Consider the following 18,957-nt stretch of genomic DNA (forward strand, 5'->3'; position numbering starts at 1 on the left):
ACTATTAGTCCATTGTTGTGTTCTCTGAGTCTGCTAATGTTTTGCCGCTTCAGGTTTCTCTCTGTTCTTATACTCCCCAAGTGAGTGAAATCATTTCACAGTTGTCTTTCTCTGCCTGGCTTATTTCAGTGAGTATAATATCCTCTAGCTTGATGCATGCTTTTGGAAATGGTAAGATTTGTTTTGTTCTTGTGGCTGAATAATATTCCACTGTGTATATGTACCACATCTTCTTTATCTATGCATCTCCTTATGGACTCTTAGCTTGCCTATTGTGAATAGTGCCATGATAAACATAGGGGTGCATAGGTCTTTTCCAAACTGGGTCACTCCATTCTTTTTATTTTCACTTATTTATTTTATATTTTGGTGTCATTAATTTCTTTTTTATATTTACTTCTCTATGTATATTTTGGTATCATCAATCTACTATTCCACAAGGAACATTATGTTTACCAGACTCCCCCAACACCGAGTTCCCCCCAGATACCCCATTGCCCTCACTGTCCATCAGCATGGTAAGATGCTGTGGAATGTCTGCTAGTCTTCTCTGTGTTGTACAGCCTTCTCTGTGCCACCCCACACAATACACATGCTAAACAATGCCGCTTTTCTTTCTCCTTCCCTTATCCCTCCATTCCCACCCATACACCATAGTCCCTATCCCTTTGATTACTGTTAGTCCATTCTTGGGTTCTGTGTGGCTGCTGTCGTTCACTTTCCCTCTTATAATCCAAGCATGAGAGAAATCGTTTGATATATTTATATGTCTGTGTGTATGTGTGTGTGTGTGTACAAAGATATACAGATATATATATATATATATATATATATATATATCTGTATATATGTAGGCCACGGCTGGGCAGTGCCCACCATCTGGGGGTGTACTTTGCAAGATCAGCACAGTTGCCTGGAAATTCCATGACATCACAGTGGTGCCTATTTCCTAGGGATAGAGTGTCTCTGGTGATTTGAGGAGCTTCCAACTTCAGTGCCTGGTGCCCTAGCTGAGAATATGATTTCGTTGAGGTGCGCGCTGACCACCTTAAGAGCATCAGGAATATGGATACCATATCCAAGGTGATGTGTGTTTCTTTTAATTTTCGAGTTTGTACTAAACAGTTATATGAGGACCATTATGTTTACTAGACTCCCCCCATTATCAAGTCCCCACCACGTACCCCATGAGAGATACTGTCCTTCAGCCCTGTAATATGCTTTTGAATCACTGCTTGTCTTTGTGTTATACTCTGTACTGCATACTCCCCTCCCCTCCCACATTATGTGTGCTACTCCAATGCTCAGTTTTCCCTCCTACCCTCCCTTTCCACCCAGACTCCACAGTCACTTTCCCTTTGGTAACCGTTACTCCATTCTTAGGTTTGGCGAGGTGCCTTCAGTCTTGTCCTTCGGTTTTTTCTTTGTTGTAATACTGCACAGGAGAGTGAAATCATTTGATGCATTTCATTCTCTGGCTAATCTCACTGAGCATTATATGCTCTAGCTTCACCCATGTTGTTATAAATGGTAGCATTTGTTTTCTTCTTATGGCTTAGTAATATTCCATTGCATGTATGTACCACATGTTCTTTATTCATTAGGCTAATTATGGACACATCGGTTCTTTCCATTTCTTTTGTACACTAAATCGGTTTTTTCTTTGTTGTAAGACTCCACAGGAGAGTGAAATCATTTGATGCATTTCGTTGTCTGGCTAATCTCACTGAACATAATATGCTCTAGCTTCACCCATGTTGTTATAAATGGTAGCATTTCTTTTCTTCTAATGGCTTAGTCATATTCCATTGCATGTATGTACCACATCTTCTTAATCCATTAGTCTAATTATGGAGACATCGGTTCTTTCCATTTCTTTTCTATACTAAATAGTGCTGTGATAAATATAGGGGTGCATATGTCTGTTTCAAACTGGTTTTCTGCAGTGTTTACTCATTTATTTATTTATTTATTTATTTATTTATTTATTTATTTATTTATTTAGGTATCTTTAAGCTACACAAATATGACGCTAATTATGTTTACTTGACTCCCCATCACCCATACCCCAGTGCCGTCAATATTCATCAGCGTAGTATGAAGCTTTTCAGTCACCGCTTGTCTTCTCTGTGTTGTACAACCATCGCCATGCCACCCGGCAGTATACATGCTAATCATAATGCCCCCTTTCTTCCCCGCCCCTTATCTCTCCAGTCCTGCCCATACATCCCCGTCCCTTTCCCGTTGGTAACTGTAAGTCCATTCCTGGGTTTTGTGAGCCTGATGCTGTTTTGCTCTTTCTGTTTTTTCTCTGTTCTTTTATGCCCCAGATGAGAGAAATCATTTGATACTCATCCTTCTCTCCCTGGCTTATTTTACTGAGCATAATAGTCTCTTGCTCCATCCATCTTCTTAGGGCTGAATAATACTTTATTCTGTATATGTTCCACATGTTGTTCATCTGTTCATCTCCAAATGGACACTTATTTTGTCTATTGTGAATAGTGCTGTGATAAACATAGGGGTGCATATGTCTGTGAAACTGGGTCACCACATTACTTACTTATTTATTTATTTATTTTTAGCTTATTTATTTATTTATTTATTTATTTTTGTATCGTTGATCTACAATTACATGGGTAACAGTATGTTTGCTAGACTCCCCCGTCACCGAGTTGCCCCGATATATCCCGTTGCAGTCATTGTCCATCAACGTAGTAAGATATTGTAGCATCACTGCTTGTGTCTTCTGTGTTCTACAGCTCTCCCCGTGCCAAACCCACATTACACATGCTAATAATAATGCCTTCTTTCTCCCCAACCCTCATCCCTACATTGCAACCCATCCACGTCAGTCCGTTTCCCTTTTGTAACTATTAGTCCATTGTTGGGTTCTGTGAGTCTGCTGCTGTTTTCCTCCTTCAGGGCTTTCTCTGTTCTTATACTCCCCAGATGACAGAAATCATTAGATTCTTGTCCTTCTCCACCTGGCTTATTTCGCTGAGTATAATACCTTCTAGCTCCATCCATGCTGTTGGAAATGGTACGATTCGTTTTCTCCTTATGGCTGAATAATATTCCACTGTGTATATGTACAGCATCTTATTTGTCTATTCATCTCCTTATGAGCACTTAGCTTGGCTATTGTTAATACTGCTGTGATAAACATACGGGGGCATAGGTCTTTTCCAAACAGGGTTGCTGCAGTCATTTTTTGAAATTATGTATTTATTTACATATTGGTATCATTAATTTATTTTGTAATTTTACTTTTTTATGTATATTTTGGTATCATTAATCTACTATTCCACGAAGAACATAATGGTTACTAGACTCCCCCCATGACCATGTTCCTCCTATGACCATGTTCCCCCCAGATATCTCATTGCACTCACTGTCCATCAGCGTGGCAAGATGCCGTGGAATGACCAGTAGTCTTGTCTGTGCTGTACAGCATTCCCTGTGGCCCCCACACATCATACATGCGAAACAATGCACCCTTTCTTTGCCCTTCCCTTTTCCCTCCATTCCCACCCTTCCACCCCACTCCCTTTTCCTTTGGTTACTGTTTTTCCATTGTTGGGTTTTGTAAGGCTGCTACCCTTTTGCTCTGTCAGTTTTTTCTTTGTTCTTGTAGTCCTCAGAAGTGAGAAATATGTGATATATATATCATATATATATATATATGTAGGCTAGAACCACTAATATTTGGTATGATGATGCAGCTTGCCACCGCTGGGCAGTGCCCGCCATCTGTGGCTGAACTTTGGAAGAGCAGCCCTGTTGCCTGGAGATTCCATGACATCACAGTGTTCCTCTTTCCTAGGGACAGCATTTCTCTGGTGAATGGAGCAGCCTCCAACTTCAGAGCCTTGTGCCCTAGCCGGGAATATGATTTTGTTGAGGTGCACGCTGACCACCTTGAGAGCATCAGGAATATGGAAAGCATATCCAAGGTGCTGTGTGTTTCTTTTAATTTTGTTGTCAGTACTAAACAGTTACATGAGGAACATTATGGTTGCTAGACTCCCCCCATTATCAAGACCCCACCACGTACCCAATAAGAGTCACTGTCTTTCAGCCCAGTAACATGCTGTTGAATCACTACTGGTCTTTGTGTTATACTCTGTACTGTGTACTCCCCTCCCCTCCCACCTTATGTGTGCTACTCCAGTGCTCAGTTTTCCCTCCTTACCTCCCTTACCACCCATCCTCCACAGTCACATTCCCTTTGGTAACCATTACTCCATTCTTTGGTTTGGCAAGGAGGCTTCTGTCTTGTCTTTCAGTATTTTCTTTGTTCTAAGGCTCCACAGGAGAGTGAAATCTTTTGATGCATTTTGCTCTCTGTCTCGCTAATCTCACTGAGCATTATACGCACTAGCTTCACCCATGTTGTTATAAATCGTAGCATTTGTTTTCTTCTTATGGCTTAATAATATTCCATTGCATGTATGTACCACATCTTCTTTATCCATTAATCTAATTATGGACACATCAGTTCTTTCCATTTCTTTTCTACACTTAATAGTGCTGTGATAAATATAGGGATGCAAATGTCTTTTTCAAACTGGGTTGCTGCAGTGTTTACTCATTTATTCATTTATTTATTCATTCATTCATTTATTTATTTATTTATTCACTTATTTATTTATTTAGTTATCTTTAAGCTACACATACATGATGCTAATTATGTTTACTTGACTCCCCATCACCAAGTTCCCCCCACATACCCATTGCTGTCAATATTCATCAGTGTAGTATGAAGGTTTTCAATCACTACTTGTCTTCTCTGTGTTGTACAACCATCGCCATGCCACCCAACAGTATACTTTCTAATCATAATGCCCCCTTTCCTCCCCGCCCCTTATCTCTCCATTCCCGCCCATACACCCCAGTCCCTTTCCCTTTGGTAACTGTAAGTCCATTCCTGGGTTTTGTGAGCCTGCTGCTGTTTTGCTCTTTTTGTTTTTTCTCTGTTCTTTTACGCCCCAGAGGAGAGAGATCATTTGATAGTCATCCTTCTCTACCTGGCTTATTGTACTGACCATGATAGTCTGTAGCTCCATCCATCTTATGGCTGAATAATATTCTGTTGTGTATATGTTCCGCGTGATGTTTATCTGTTCATCTCCAAATGGACACTTATCTTGTCTATTGTGAATAGTGCTGTGATAAATATAGGGGTGCATATGTCTGGAAACTGGGTCACCACATTGCTTACTTACTTATTTATTTATTTATTTATTTTACGTTATTTATTTATTTATTTATTTTTCGATCGTCGATCTACAATTACATGAGTAACAGTATGTTTACTAGACTCCCCCATCACCGAGTTGCCCCGACATATCCCGTTGCAGTCATTGTCCATCAACGTAGTAAGATATTGTAGTATCACTACTTGTGTCTTCTTTGTTCTACAGCTCTCCCCGTGCCAAACCCACATTACACATGCTAATAATAATGCCTTCTTTCTCCCCAACCCTTATCCCTACATTCCAACCCATCCACGCCAGTCCATTCCCCTTTTGTAACTATTAGTCCATTCTTGGGTTCTGTGAGTCTGATGCTGTTTTCCTCCTTCAGGGCTTTCTCTGTTCTTATACTCCCCAGATGACTGAAATCATTAGATAGTTGGGTTTTTCCACCTTGCTTATTTTGCTGAGTATAATACCCTCTAGCTCCATCCATGCTGTTGGAAATGGTACGATTCGTTTTTTCCTCATGGCTGAATAATATTCGACTGTGTATATGTACACCATCTTCTTTGTCTATTCATCTCCTTATGAACACTTAGCTTGGCTATTGTGAATTGTGCTGTGATAAGCGTATGGGGGCATATGTCTTTTCCAAACAGGGTTGCTGCAGTCATTTTTTGAAATTATGTATTTATTTACATATTGGTATCATTAACTTATTTTCTATTTTTACTTTTCATGTATATTTTGGTATCATTAATCTACTATTCCACGAAGAACATAATGGTTACTAGACTCCCCCCATGACCATGTTCCCCCCATGAGCAAATTGCCCCCAGATATCCCATTGCACTCACTGTCCATCAGCGTGGCAAGATGCCGTGGAATGTCTACTAGTCTTCTCTGCGCTGTACAGCATTCCCTATGCCCCCCACACACATTATACTGCGAAACAATGCACGCTTTCTTTGCCCTTCCCTTTTTCCTCCATTCCCACCCTTCCACCCCACTCCCTTTTCCTTTGGTTACTGTTTGTCCATTGTTGGGTTTTGTAAGGCTGCTACCCTTTTGCTCCATCAGTGTTTTCTTTGTTCTTGTAGTCCTCAGAAGTGAGAAATATTTTATATATATATACATATATATATATATGTAGGCTTGGACCACTAATGTTTGGTAAGATGATGCAGCTAGCCACGGCTGGGCAGTGCCCGCCATCTGTGGCTGAACTTTGGAAGAGCAGCCCTGTTGCCTGGAGATTCCGTGATATCACAGTGGTTCCTCTTTCCTAGGGACAGCGTGTCTCTGATGAATGGAGCAGCCTCCAACTTCAGAGCCTTTTGCCCTAGCCGGGAATATGATTTCGTTGAGGTGCGCGCTGACCACCTGGGGAGCATCAGGAACATGGAAAGCATATTCAACGTGCTGTGTGTTTCTTTTAATTTTGGTGTCAGTACTAAGCAGTTACATGAGGAACATTATTGTTACTAGACTCCCCCCATTGTCAGGTCCCCACCACGAACCCCATAAGAGTCACTGTCGTTCAGCCCAGTAATATGCTGTTAAATCACTACTGGTCTTTGTGGTATACTCTGAACTGTGTACTCCTGTCCCCGCCCACATTATGTGTGCTACTCCATGGCTCAGTTTTCCCTCCTACCCTCCCTAACCACCCATCCTCCACAGTCACTTTACCTTTGGTAACTGTTACTCCATTCTTAGGTTTGGCGAGGCAGCTTGTGTCTTGTCTTTCAGTTTTTTCTTTGTTCTAAGACTCCACAGGAGAGTGAAATCATTTGATACATTTTGCTCTCTGTCTGGCTAATCTCACTGAGCATTATACTCTCTACCTTCACCCATGTTGTTATAAATGGTCGCATTTGTTTTCTTCTTATGACTTAATAATATTCCATTGCATGTATGTACTACATCTTCTTTACCCATTAGTCTAATTATGGACACATTGGTTCTTTCCATTTCTTTTCTACACTAAATAGTGCTGTGATAAATATAGGGGTGCATATGTCTTTTTCAAACTGGGTTGCTGCAGTGTTTTCTCATTTATTTATTTATTCATTTATTTATGTATTTAGGTATCTTTAATGTACACATACATGATGCTAATTATGTTTACTTGACTCCCCATCACCAAGTTCTCCCCACATACCCATTGCTGTCAATATTCATCAGTGTAGTATGAAGGTTTTCAATCACTGCTTGTCTTCTCTGTGTTGTACAACCATCGCCATGCCACCCAACAGTATACATTCTAATCATAATGCCCCTTTCTTTTCCGCCCCTTTCTCTCCATTCCCACCCATACACTCGAGTCCCTTTCCGTTTGGTAACTGTAAATCCATTCCTGGGTTTTGTGAGCCTGCTGCTGTTTTGCTCTTTTTGTTTTTTCTCTGTTCTTTTACGCCCCAGATGAGAGAAATCATTTGATACTCATCCTTCTCTACCTGGCTTATTTTACTGAGCATAATAGTCTCTAGCTCCATCCATCTTCTTATGGCTGAATAATATTCTATTGTGTATATGTTCCGCATGATGTTTATCTGTTCATCTCCAAATGGACACTTATCTTGTCTTCTGTGAATAGTGCTGTGATAAACTTAGGGGTGCATATGTCTGTGAAACAGGGTCACCACATTACTTAGTTACTTATTTATTAATTTATTTTTAGCTTATTTATTTATTTATTTATTTATTTATTTTTGTGTCGTTGGTCTACAATTACATAAGTAACAGTATGTTTACTAGACTCCCCCATCACCGAGTTGCCCCGACATATCCCATTGCAGTCATTGTCCATCAACGTAGTAAGATATTGTAGTATCACTGCTTGTTTCTTCTGTGTTCTACAGCTGTACCCGTTGCAAACCCACATTACACATGCTAATAATAATGCCTTCTTTCTCCCCAACCCTTATCCCTACATTCCATCCCATCCACGCCAGTCCGTTTCCCTTTTGTAACTATTAGTCCATTTTTGGGTTCTGTGAGTCTGCTGCTGTTTTACTCCTTCAGGGCTTTCTCTGTTCTTATACTCCCCAGATGACAAATCATTAGATACTTGTCCTTCTCCACCTGGCTTATTTCGCTGAGTGTGATACCTTCTAGCTCCATCCATGCTGTTGGAAATGGTACGATTCATTTTATCCTTATGGTTGAATAATATTCCACTGTGTATATGTACAACATCTTCTTTGTGTGTTCATCTCCTTATGAACACTTAGCTTGGCTATTGTGAATAGTGCTGTGATAAACATACGGGGGCATAGGTCTTTTCCAAACAGAGTTGCTGCAGTCATTTTTTGAAATTATGTATTTGTCATAAAAATATAAATTTATGTATTAACACAACGTATGCATTAAATATCAACATCTACCAAGCAATGAGAACTTCTAGTAACCATATTTAGTTTACAACATTAAACTGACCGGTTCAACAGGTGTATTTCAGTATTACGCCTGTAAACTTAATTTTATCCTAGAGATAAGTGAAAATATGCTATGGTTTCTCATATAGATAAAGAAAATGTTAAAAGAGTGTATGTCGTTAGTATCAGTTACTCCCACTGTACTGTGAGCTCCTCAAAGTCAGGAATAGTACTTTACTCATGTGGTACTTGTATGAGTTTACAACTGAAGAATCAGGGCAGTATTTAGATTCTGGCTCACTTAACTAAAGGCATTTTGTTGGGTTGATTTCCCTCATTAATCTTGAAATAAGATAGGAGGAAGTGATAAACATGAATGCTCAAGAAGAAGCACTTTCATGTGTAAACTTACTTTTACATACATAAAAACTATGTGTTAATAAATTTTCAATAAATTTCATTAAGTACATGACATGTAGACATTATGCACAAAGATTGCCTTGGTTTTTTCCTGCTTTTCACATGCTAAACGTTTTCTTTGTATTTATTTACTGCTGTTTTGCTTTGACACACGCTTTTTATTTTTTAGCGTAATGGCAATATTTCATAATATGGGAAAGGTCTAGCGGAAAGGAGTAGAGTAATCCAAACAATCAAATTAATTTTTATTTAATTTTAATCCCTGGATTCCAAAAAACAAAATTTGTTTTTGTAATCTTGGTTTAAGTAATTTTAAGCACCTGTAGGGGATGATCACTGTAGTATTTTCCAGATTATTCTTCTGTTATCTTCAAAATCCATTTGAATTAAAAACGCACTTAAAAAATTATTTAAAAATGATGGTCACTGAGGTTACTTAAGCAGGAATACAGAGAAACTGAGGCAGAGAGAGATAAAAGGATCTCCAGGAATGAAAGAATATTAATAGAACGGTGTGACCAAACCAAATGGAACTACATTTGCATTTTAGGGGTACCAGAAGAAAAAGAGAGAGAAAAAGAGATAGGAAGTGTCTGTGCAGCTGAGGAGGCAAACAGTGAATCTGTGGCATCTTACTACACCGATGGACAGTGACTGCAATAGGTAAGGGGGGGTCCTGATAATATGGGTGAATGTAGTAATCACATTGTTTCTTCACGTGAAACCTTCATAAGAGTGCATGTCAATAATACCTTAACTAAAAACTTAAAAAAAGTTATAGAAAAGAAAAAGGGAATGAACAAAGACATTGTTGACTATGTGGTAAATGCTTTGAACGACTACATGGAACAACAATGCCTCATGGGTGGGATTTAAGATACAGTTAGAACAAAAATACGGTAAAATAATAGCATGGGGAAGAGAATGATCAAAGTTTAAGAACGCTTTGTTTTTGTGAAGGAAGTTAAAGCATCACGATAACCTGAGATACTGCTGAGAATGCATGTTAAAATATCTATGACGCTGAATGGAGCTGGAGGGTATTATGCTCAGTGAAATAAGCCAGGCTGAGTACAAGTATCATGTGATTTCACTCATCTGTGGAGTATGAGAACAAAGGAAAAACTGAAGGAACAAAAAGGCAGTGGAATCACAGAACTCAAGAATGGACTATAGCAGTTGCCAAAGGGCAAGGGGCTTGGGAGCATGGGTGCGAAGGGAGTGAAAAGGTGGGAAAAGGGGCAATACAATAGCATACATAATGTATCCAGGGATGGGGGCACGGGGAGGGCAGGATACCTCACAGAAGACAAGTAGTGATTCTACAGCATATTACTGGGCTGAAAAACAGTGACTCTTATTGGGGTATGTGGTGGGGACTTGATGATGGGGGGGGGGTCTAGTAACCATAATATTGCTCATGTAATTGTACATTAATCAAACCAAAATAAAAAATTGAAAAAATAAAAAATAAAAATATCTATGGTGACCTCTTAAAAAATAGATATACTGAATAGAGCTTTCAAACTGAGACATGGAGAAAAGTGGAATGAGGAAATAGAAAAAGAATATCAATCTGAAAGAAAATATTTTTTTCAAATAATATGACATAATAAGCACAAAATTATGTGATTAAAAATAAATCCAGTTAAGTTGGTAATGAGTACAAGAAATTAAATAAATGCTTAACATAAAGAAAAAGGTTGTCAGACAAGGGAACAAAAAGAAACTTCAGCTCTGTATTGTTTACAAGGGACACAAGCAAAGTTAAAGGGCAAAGAGGCTACTACTTCATGCCCAAAGTTAAAGGGCAAAGAAGCTACTACTTCATGCCCACAAAGACAGTCAAGATAGTTTAGAAAAACATCAGGAACAGAAAAAATTAGTGTTGATAAGGATGTGGAGAATTTAGAACCCTCATACATTTCTGGTGAGAATGTAAAATGGGACAGCGTCTTTGGAAAACAATTTGGCAGTTACTCAGAAAGTTAGACATAGCATACCATATGAACCAGAAATTCCATTACTACCTAGATTTGAAAACACTTATAGAAAAATGTGTACAGTGTTTTCATAGAAGCACTATTTATAACAGCCAAAAAGTGAAAACAACCGCATCAACTGATGAATGGATACACCACAAAGATGTTATATCCATTGCGTGAAATATTGTTGAGTCATAAAAAGGAATGAAGTATTGATACATCCTACAACATGGATAAACCTTGAAAACATTACAAGTGAAAGAAGGAGACACAGAAGGTCACATATTGTAAAATTTCTTCATATGAAATGTCTAGAAGAGATAAATACATAGAGGCAGAATATAGATTTAATCTTTTTTCCTTCTATTTTCCACCGTCTAACTCTTGCGGAAGTCGGGGGCGGGGGTGCCCCCGGGCGACTCGCGCACATTGGCCGGGAGGGCCGTCAGTCGATGGCGGGCAGCCATTGGGCGCAGATCGCTTAAGTCCGGCGGCTGCGTAATAGCTGCAGGCGCCGCCGCCTTATCCCCCAGTCAGTAGTGTCGCGAGCGCCGTCAGGAAAGGCAGTTTCTGCCGTTCCGTCCGTGCTTCGGTCCGGTCAGGAGCTGCGCGCACCGTCCAGTCCACGCAGCAGATGCGGACTGACCCGAGCGGTGCTCGGGTGCGCCGTCCTCCCGGCGCGCATGCGGGGGGCGGTACCGGCCTCGGATCACCGCCTCGCCCCTCCTCCGCTCTCCCGCGGCGTCCTGAGGGCGGCGATCCGCTGGGAATTGAGCCGCTGGCCTGGTCGTACTTCAGAGAGCTCAGCCGAGAAGCGGCTCCCTTGGCGGCAGACCTGCGGTGGAGGGTCCAGAGCGGGCCCTGCTTCAGGGTGAAGGCGACAGCGACGGCTCTGCGGGCCGGAAGGTACGTGGCCGCGGGGCGTGGCGGGACCCGGACGTGGCGCGGTAAACCCTGCCTCCGCCTGAGAGCGCGGGGGAGCCGGACGCGTGGGAGCTCCTGCGAGTGGCTCGGTGGGCAGCGCGTGGCCGGCGGGGTCGGGAAGCGGCCGACGCGGGTTTTGGGCTCGCGGGGTCCTGCTGGGGTCCGGGAGTCGAAGCACTCCGCCGGAGGAGCCGCCCGTGAAGGGGAAGGAGAGGAGCAGGTGGCCCGGTTCGGACGTGCGGGCGGCCGCTGAAGTTCTCAGTGGCAGTTGGGGAGGGGCTCACCGGCGCCGCTGCTCTTCCGTCCGTCGGGGTGGTGAGAGCGGCTGCTGTCCACCCCGCGGCTCGCGTCGGCCCGGCCCAGGGCCGCGACGCCGACCTCCTCCCGCCGCCCGGGCCGGGGACGCAGGTGGAGGGGCCGCGCCGTGCCGCGCAGACGGGGAGGCCGGCGGCCGTTTTGCCCTGTGTGAATTTTCTCGGCGGGGGCCTTGAGGGTGAGGGCGGGTGAGCTGAGGTTCAAGTGTGACCCGGGGCGGGGCGGTGAGCGAGGGGACGCCTGGAGGCAGCGCCTTTAGAATTAAAAAGTTTTTCGTGAGGTACCTCCCGTATTTTTTATTTGGGAATGAAGTTTCTTTACTTGGTATGGGAACTGACAGTGCATTTTCTTGTATTTAGAAATTCATATCTTACCGTCATTTCGGTTCGTAGTCTGCCACAGGGATTCTGAGACAGGGACCGTGGGTGTAGTCAGAGTAGGGTGAGGGCCTCTGGAAAAAGACCCTTACCAAAACTCCGAATGAAACAATTCAGCAAAGTCAGAGTCACATGAAATCTCTCAAGTAAAATACCAAACTAGGAGTATAAGCGTTCTTCCGTGAAGGTTAGTAACTAAACTAAAAAGCCAGGAGTAGCCTGGCCTGGAATGTTCGAACATTTCCCGGATAAGAAAATACCTCAGCATGGCCCAAGTCTGCATTGTGTCAGTTAAATGAGGCTATTGTAAAATTTACGTTAGCCTGCGAAAAGGCCTAGTTTATCTTTAACTTTGCCCAGATGCTGCTTTTCCTCCTTCAGCCCCTAATCAAGTAATATATAACCTGGGCGATTAATATGTCAAGTAAACCCAGTCACAAACAACATAGTAAAAGGCAGGAAGCATCCCATCTTAAAGATAAGATTGCATTTGAACATCCAGGATGTTTGTTAACAGGTAGGATTCATTTTTTGATTTATTAAGGTATTATTAAAACACACTGTTATGAAGGTTTCACATGAAAAAAACAATGTGGTTACTACATTCACCCATGTTATCGGGTCCGCCTCTTACCTACTGCAGTCACTGTCCATCAGTGTAGTAAGATGCCATAGATTCTGTATTTTCCAAGAAGTAAGATTCTTAACTTATTCTTTTTTTATTATTTTCTTTCTTTATTTTTAATTTTGATATCGTCAGTGTACAATTACTTGAACATTATGAGTACTAGACTACCCCTATTATCAAGTTCCCCCCACATACCCCATTACAGTCACTGTCCATCAGCATACTAAGAAACTGTAGAATCATTACTTGTATATACTGCCTTTCCCAGTCCCCTCCGCACTACATTACGTGTGCTGATTGTAATGCCCTATTTCCCCCCTTTTCCCTCCCTTCCCACCCATCCTCACCTGTCCCTTTCCCTTTGGAAATTATTTGATGTGTATACATATATAGGCCAGAACCGCTGATGTCTGCTGAGATGATGAAGCCTGCCGTGGATGGGCAGTGCCACACTCTGGGGGTGGGCTTTGCAAGAGCAGCACTGTTGCCTGGAGATTCCATGACGTCACAGTGGTGCATGTTTCCTAGGGGCAGAATGTGTATGCTGAGAGGTGCAGGTACCCACTTAAGAGCCTGCTGCCTTAGCCGGGGGTGTGATTTCGGTGAGGTGGGCGCTGACCACCTTGACAGCATCAGGGAAAATGGAAACCAGATCCAAGGTACTGTGTGTTTCTTTTTATTTTTGAGTCAGTACTAAACAGTTACATGAGCAACATTACGGTTACCAGACACACCCCATTATCCAGACCCTCCACATACCCCATTACAGTCACAGTCCATCAGCGTAGTAAGATGCTGTAGAATCATTACTTGTCTTCTCTGTATATACTGCCTTTCCCCTATCCCATCCCCACTACATTATGTGTGCTAAACGTAATGCCCCATTTTCCCCTTCATCCCTCCATTCGCTCCCATCCTCCCCAGTCCCTTTCCCTTTGGTAAATGTTTGGCCATTCTTGGGTTCTGTGAGTATGCTGCTGTGTTGCTCCTTCAGTTTTTTCTTTCTTTGTTCTTATACTCCCCAGATGAGTGAAATCATCTGATACTTGTCTTTCTCCGCCTGGCTTATGTCACTGAGTTTAATACCCGGTAGCTGCAACCATGTTGTTCAAAATGGTAGGATTTGTTTACTTCTTATGGCTGAGTCATGTTCCACTGTGTATATGTACATCTTCATCCATTCATCTACTGATGGACATTTAGCTTGGCTATTGTGAATAGTGCTGTGATAAACATAGGGGTGCATAAGTCTTTGAAACTGGGTCGCCACATTATTTATTTAATTCTAGCTTGTTTATTTATTTATTTATTTATTTTTCATATCGTTGATCTACAATTACATGAGTAAAAGTATGTTTACTAGATTCCCCTATCACCAAGTTGCCCCCACAGATCCCTTTGCAGTCATTGTCCATCAACGTAATAAGATGCTGTAGAATCACTACTTGTCTCTTCTGTGTTGTACAGTCTTCCCCCTGCCAAACCCACATCACACATGCTAATAATAATGCCTTCTTTCTCCCCAAACCTTATCCCTACATTCCAACCCATCCACGCCAGTCCGTTACCGTTTTGTAAGTGTTTGTCCATTCTTGGGTTCTGTGAGTCTGCTGCTGTTTTCCTTCTTCAGGTCTTTCTCTGTTCTTATACTCCCCAGCTGAGTGAAATCATTAGATACTTGTCTTTCTCCGCCTGGCTTATTTCACTGAGTATAATACCCTCTAGGTCCATCCATGCTGTTGGAAAATGGTACGATTCGATTTCTCCTTATGGCTGAATAATATTCCACTGTGCACATGTACAACGTCTTCTTGGTCTATTCATGTCCTTGTGGACACACAGCTTGGCTATTGTGAATAGTGCTGTGATAAACATACGGGGGCATAGGTCTTTTCCAAACAGGGTTGCTGCAGTCATTTTTTGAAATTATGTATTCATTTACATATTGGTATCATTAATTTATTTTCTATTTTTAATTTTTTATGTATATTTTGGTAGCATTAATCTACTATTCCACGAAGAACATTATGGTTACTAACTAGACTTCCCCCATGACCAAGTTCCCCCCAGATACCACATTGCCCTCACTGTCCATCAGCGTGGCAAGATGCTGTGGAATGACAACTAGTCTTCTCTGTGTTGTACAGCCTTCCCTGTGCCCCCCCCCCCCCCCACATTATACATGCGAAACAATGCATCCTTTCTTTGCCCTTCCCTTATCCCTCCATTCCCACTCACCCACCCCAGGGCCTTACCCTTTGGTTACTGTTAGTCCAGTCTTGGATTCTGGGAGGCTGCTGCCCTTTTGCTACTGCAGTTTTTTCTTTGTTGTTGTAGTCCGCAGATGAGAGAAATCTTTTATGTATACAATGTAGGCCAGAACCACTAATGTTTGCTAAGATGATGCAGCTTTCCATGGCTGGGCAGTGGCCACCATCTGGGGGTGTACTTTGCAAGAGCAGCACTGCTGCCTGGAGATTGTATGACATCACAGTGGTGGCTCTTTCCTTGGGACAGAGTGTGCATGGTGATTGTAGCAGGTTCCCACTTGAGAGCTTGGTGCCCTAGCCTTGGGAACGATTTCGGTGAGGTGTGCGCCGACCACCTTGACATCATCAGGAATATGGAAACCATATCCAAGGTACTGTGTGTTTCTTTTAATTTTGGTGTCAGTACTAAACAGTTACATGAGGAACATTTTGGTTACTAGGCTCCCCCCGTTATCAAGCCCCCACCACGTACCCCAGAAGAGTCACTGTCCTTCAGCCCAGTAACATGCTGTAGAATCACTACTGCTCTCTCTCTGTGTTATACTGCCTACTGCGTACTCCCCTCCCTGCCCACATTATGTGTGCTACTCCAATGCTCAGTTTTCCCTCCTACCCTTCCTTGCTGCCCATCCTCCACAGTCACTTTCCCTTTGGTAACCCACATTACACATGCTAATAATAATGCCTTCTTTCTCCCCAACCCTCATCCCTACATTGCAACCCATCCACGTCAGTCCGTTTCCCTTTTGTAACTATTAGTCCATTGTTGGGTTCTGTGAGTCTGCTGCTGTTTTCCTCCTTCAGGGCTTTCTCTGTTCTTATACTCCCCAGATGACAGAAATCATTAGATTCTTGTCCTTCTCCACCTGGCTTATTTCGCTGAGTATAATACCTTCTAGCTCCATCCATGCTGTTGGAAATGGTACAATTCGTTTTCTCCTTATGGCTGAATAATATTCCACTGTGTATATGTACAGCATCTTATTTGTCTATTCATCTCCTTATGAGCACTTAGCTTGGCTATTGTTAATACTGCTGTGATAAACATACGGGGGCATAGGTCTTTTCCAAACAGGGTTGCTGCAGTCATTTTTTGAAATTATGTATTTATTTACATATTGGTATCATTAATTTATTTTGTAATTTTACTTTTTTATGTATATTTTGGTATCATTAATCTACTATTCCACGAAGAACATAATGGTTACTAGACTCCCCCCATGACCATGTTCCTCCTATGACCATGTTCCCCCCAGATATCTCATTGCACTCACTGTCCATCAGCGTGGCAAGATGCCGTGGAATGACCAGTAGTCTTGTCTGTGCTGTACAGCATTCCCTGTGGCCCCCACACATCATACATGCGAAACAATGCACCCTTTCTTTGCCCTTCCCTTTTCCCTCCATTCCCACCCTTCCACCCCACTCCCTTTTCCTTTGGTTACTGTTTTTCCATTGTTGGGTTTTGTAAGGCTGCTACCCTTTTGCTCTGTCAGTTTTTTCTTTGTTCTTGTAGTCCTCAGAAGTGAGAAATATGTGATATATATATCATATATATATATATATGTAGGCTAGAACCACTAATATTTGGTATGATGATGCAGCTTGCCACCGCTGGGCAGTGCCCGCCATCTGTGGCTGAACTTTGGAAGAGCAGCCCTGTTGCCTGGAGATTCCATGACATCACAGTGTTCCTCTTTCCTAGGGACAGCATTTCTCTGGTGAATGGAGCAGCCTCCAACTTCAGAGCCTTGTGCCCTAGCCGGGAATATGATTTTGTTGAGGTGCACGCTGACCACCTTGAGAGCATCAGGAATATGGAAAGCATATCCAAGGTGCTGTGTGTTTCTTTTAATTTTGTTGTCAGTACTAAACAGTTACATGAGGAACATTATGGTTGCTAGACTCCCCCCATTATCAAGACCCCACCACGTACCCAATAAGAGTCACTGTCCTTCAGCCCAGTAACATGCTGTTGAATCACTACTGGTCTTTGTGTTGCTGTGTTGTGTACTCCCCTCCCCTCCCACCTTATGTGTGCTACTCCAGTGCTCAGTTTTCCCTCCTTACCTCCCTTACCACCCATCCTCCACAGTCACATTCCCTTTGGTAACCATTACTCCATTCTTTGGTTTGGCGAGGAGGCTTCTGTCTTGTCTTTCAGTATTTTCTTTGTTCTAAGGCTCCACAGGAGAGTGAAATCTTTTGATGCATTTTGCTCTCTGTCTCGCTAATCTCACTGAGCATTATACGCACTAGCTTCACCCATGTTGTTATAAATCGTAGCATTTGTTTTCTTCTTATGGCTTAATAATATTCCATTGCATGTATGTACCACATCTTCTTTATCCATTAATCTAATTATGGACACATCAGTTCTTTCCATTTCTTTTCTACACTTAATAGTGCTGTGATAAATATAGGGATGCAAATGTCTTTTTCAAACTGGGTTGCTGCAGTGTTTACTCATTTATTCATTTATTTATTCATTCATTTATTTATTTATTTATTTATTCACTTATTTATTTATTTAGTTATCTTTAAGCTACACATACATGATGCTAATTATGTTTACTTGACTCCCCATCACCAAGTTCCCCCCACATACCCATTGCTGTCAATATTCATCAGTGTAGTATGAAGGTTTTCAATCACTACTTGTCTTCTCTGTGTTGTACAACCATCGCCATGCCACCCAACAGTATACTTTCTAATCATAATGCCCCCTTTCCTCCCCGCCCCTTATCTCTCCATTCCCGCCCATACACCCCAGTCCCTTTCCCTTTGGTAACTGTAAGTCCATTCCTGGGTTTTGTGAGCCTGCTGCTGTTTTGCTCTTTTTGTTTTTTCTCTGTTCTTTTACGCCCCAGAGGAGAGAGATCATTTGATAGTCATCCTTCTCTACCTGGCTTATTGTACTGACCATGATAGTCTGTAGCTCCATCCATCTTATGGCTGAATAATATTCTGTTGTGTATATGTTCCGCGTGATGTTTATCTGTTCATCTCCAAATGGACACTTATCTTGTCTATTGTGAATAGTGCTGTGATAAATATAGGGGTGCATATGTCTGGAAACTGGGTCACCACATTGCTTACTTATTTATTTATTTATTTATTTTACGTTATTTATTTATTTATTTATTTTTCGGTCGTCGATCTACAATTACATGAGTAACAGTATGTTTACTAGACTCCCCCATCACCGAGTTGCCCCGACATATCCCGTTGCAGTCATTGTCCATCAACGTAGTAAGATATTGTAGTATCACTACTTGTGTCTTCTTTGTTCTACAGCTCTCCCCGTGCCAAACCCACATTACACATGCTAATAATAATGCCTTCTTTCTCCCCAACCCTTATCCCTACATTCCAACCCATCCACGCCAGTCCATTCCCCTTTTGTAACTATTAGTCCATTCTTGGGTTCTGTGAGTCTGATGCTGTTTTCCTCCTT

General features: G+C 42.0%; 1 long non-coding RNA gene across 1 annotated transcript; it reads left to right on the forward strand.

Annotated features, from left to right (window-relative positions):
* Positions 1-894: 894 nt before the first annotated feature.
* On the forward strand, positions 895-17,329 carry LOC140847590 (uncharacterized). The gene is made up of 3 exons (XR_012127629.1): positions 895-1,083; positions 3,827-3,956; positions 17,206-17,329. It is a non-coding gene; the product is annotated as an uncharacterized lncRNA (long non-coding RNA).
* The last annotated feature ends 1,628 nt before the right edge of the window (positions 17,330-18,957 follow it).

The sequence above is a fragment of the Manis javanica genome, unplaced genomic scaffold (genome assembly GCF_040802235.1).
Source record: "Manis javanica isolate MJ-LG unplaced genomic scaffold, MJ_LKY HiC_scaffold_23, whole genome shotgun sequence".
Lineage (NCBI taxonomy): Eukaryota > Metazoa > Chordata > Mammalia > Pholidota > Manidae > Manis > Manis javanica.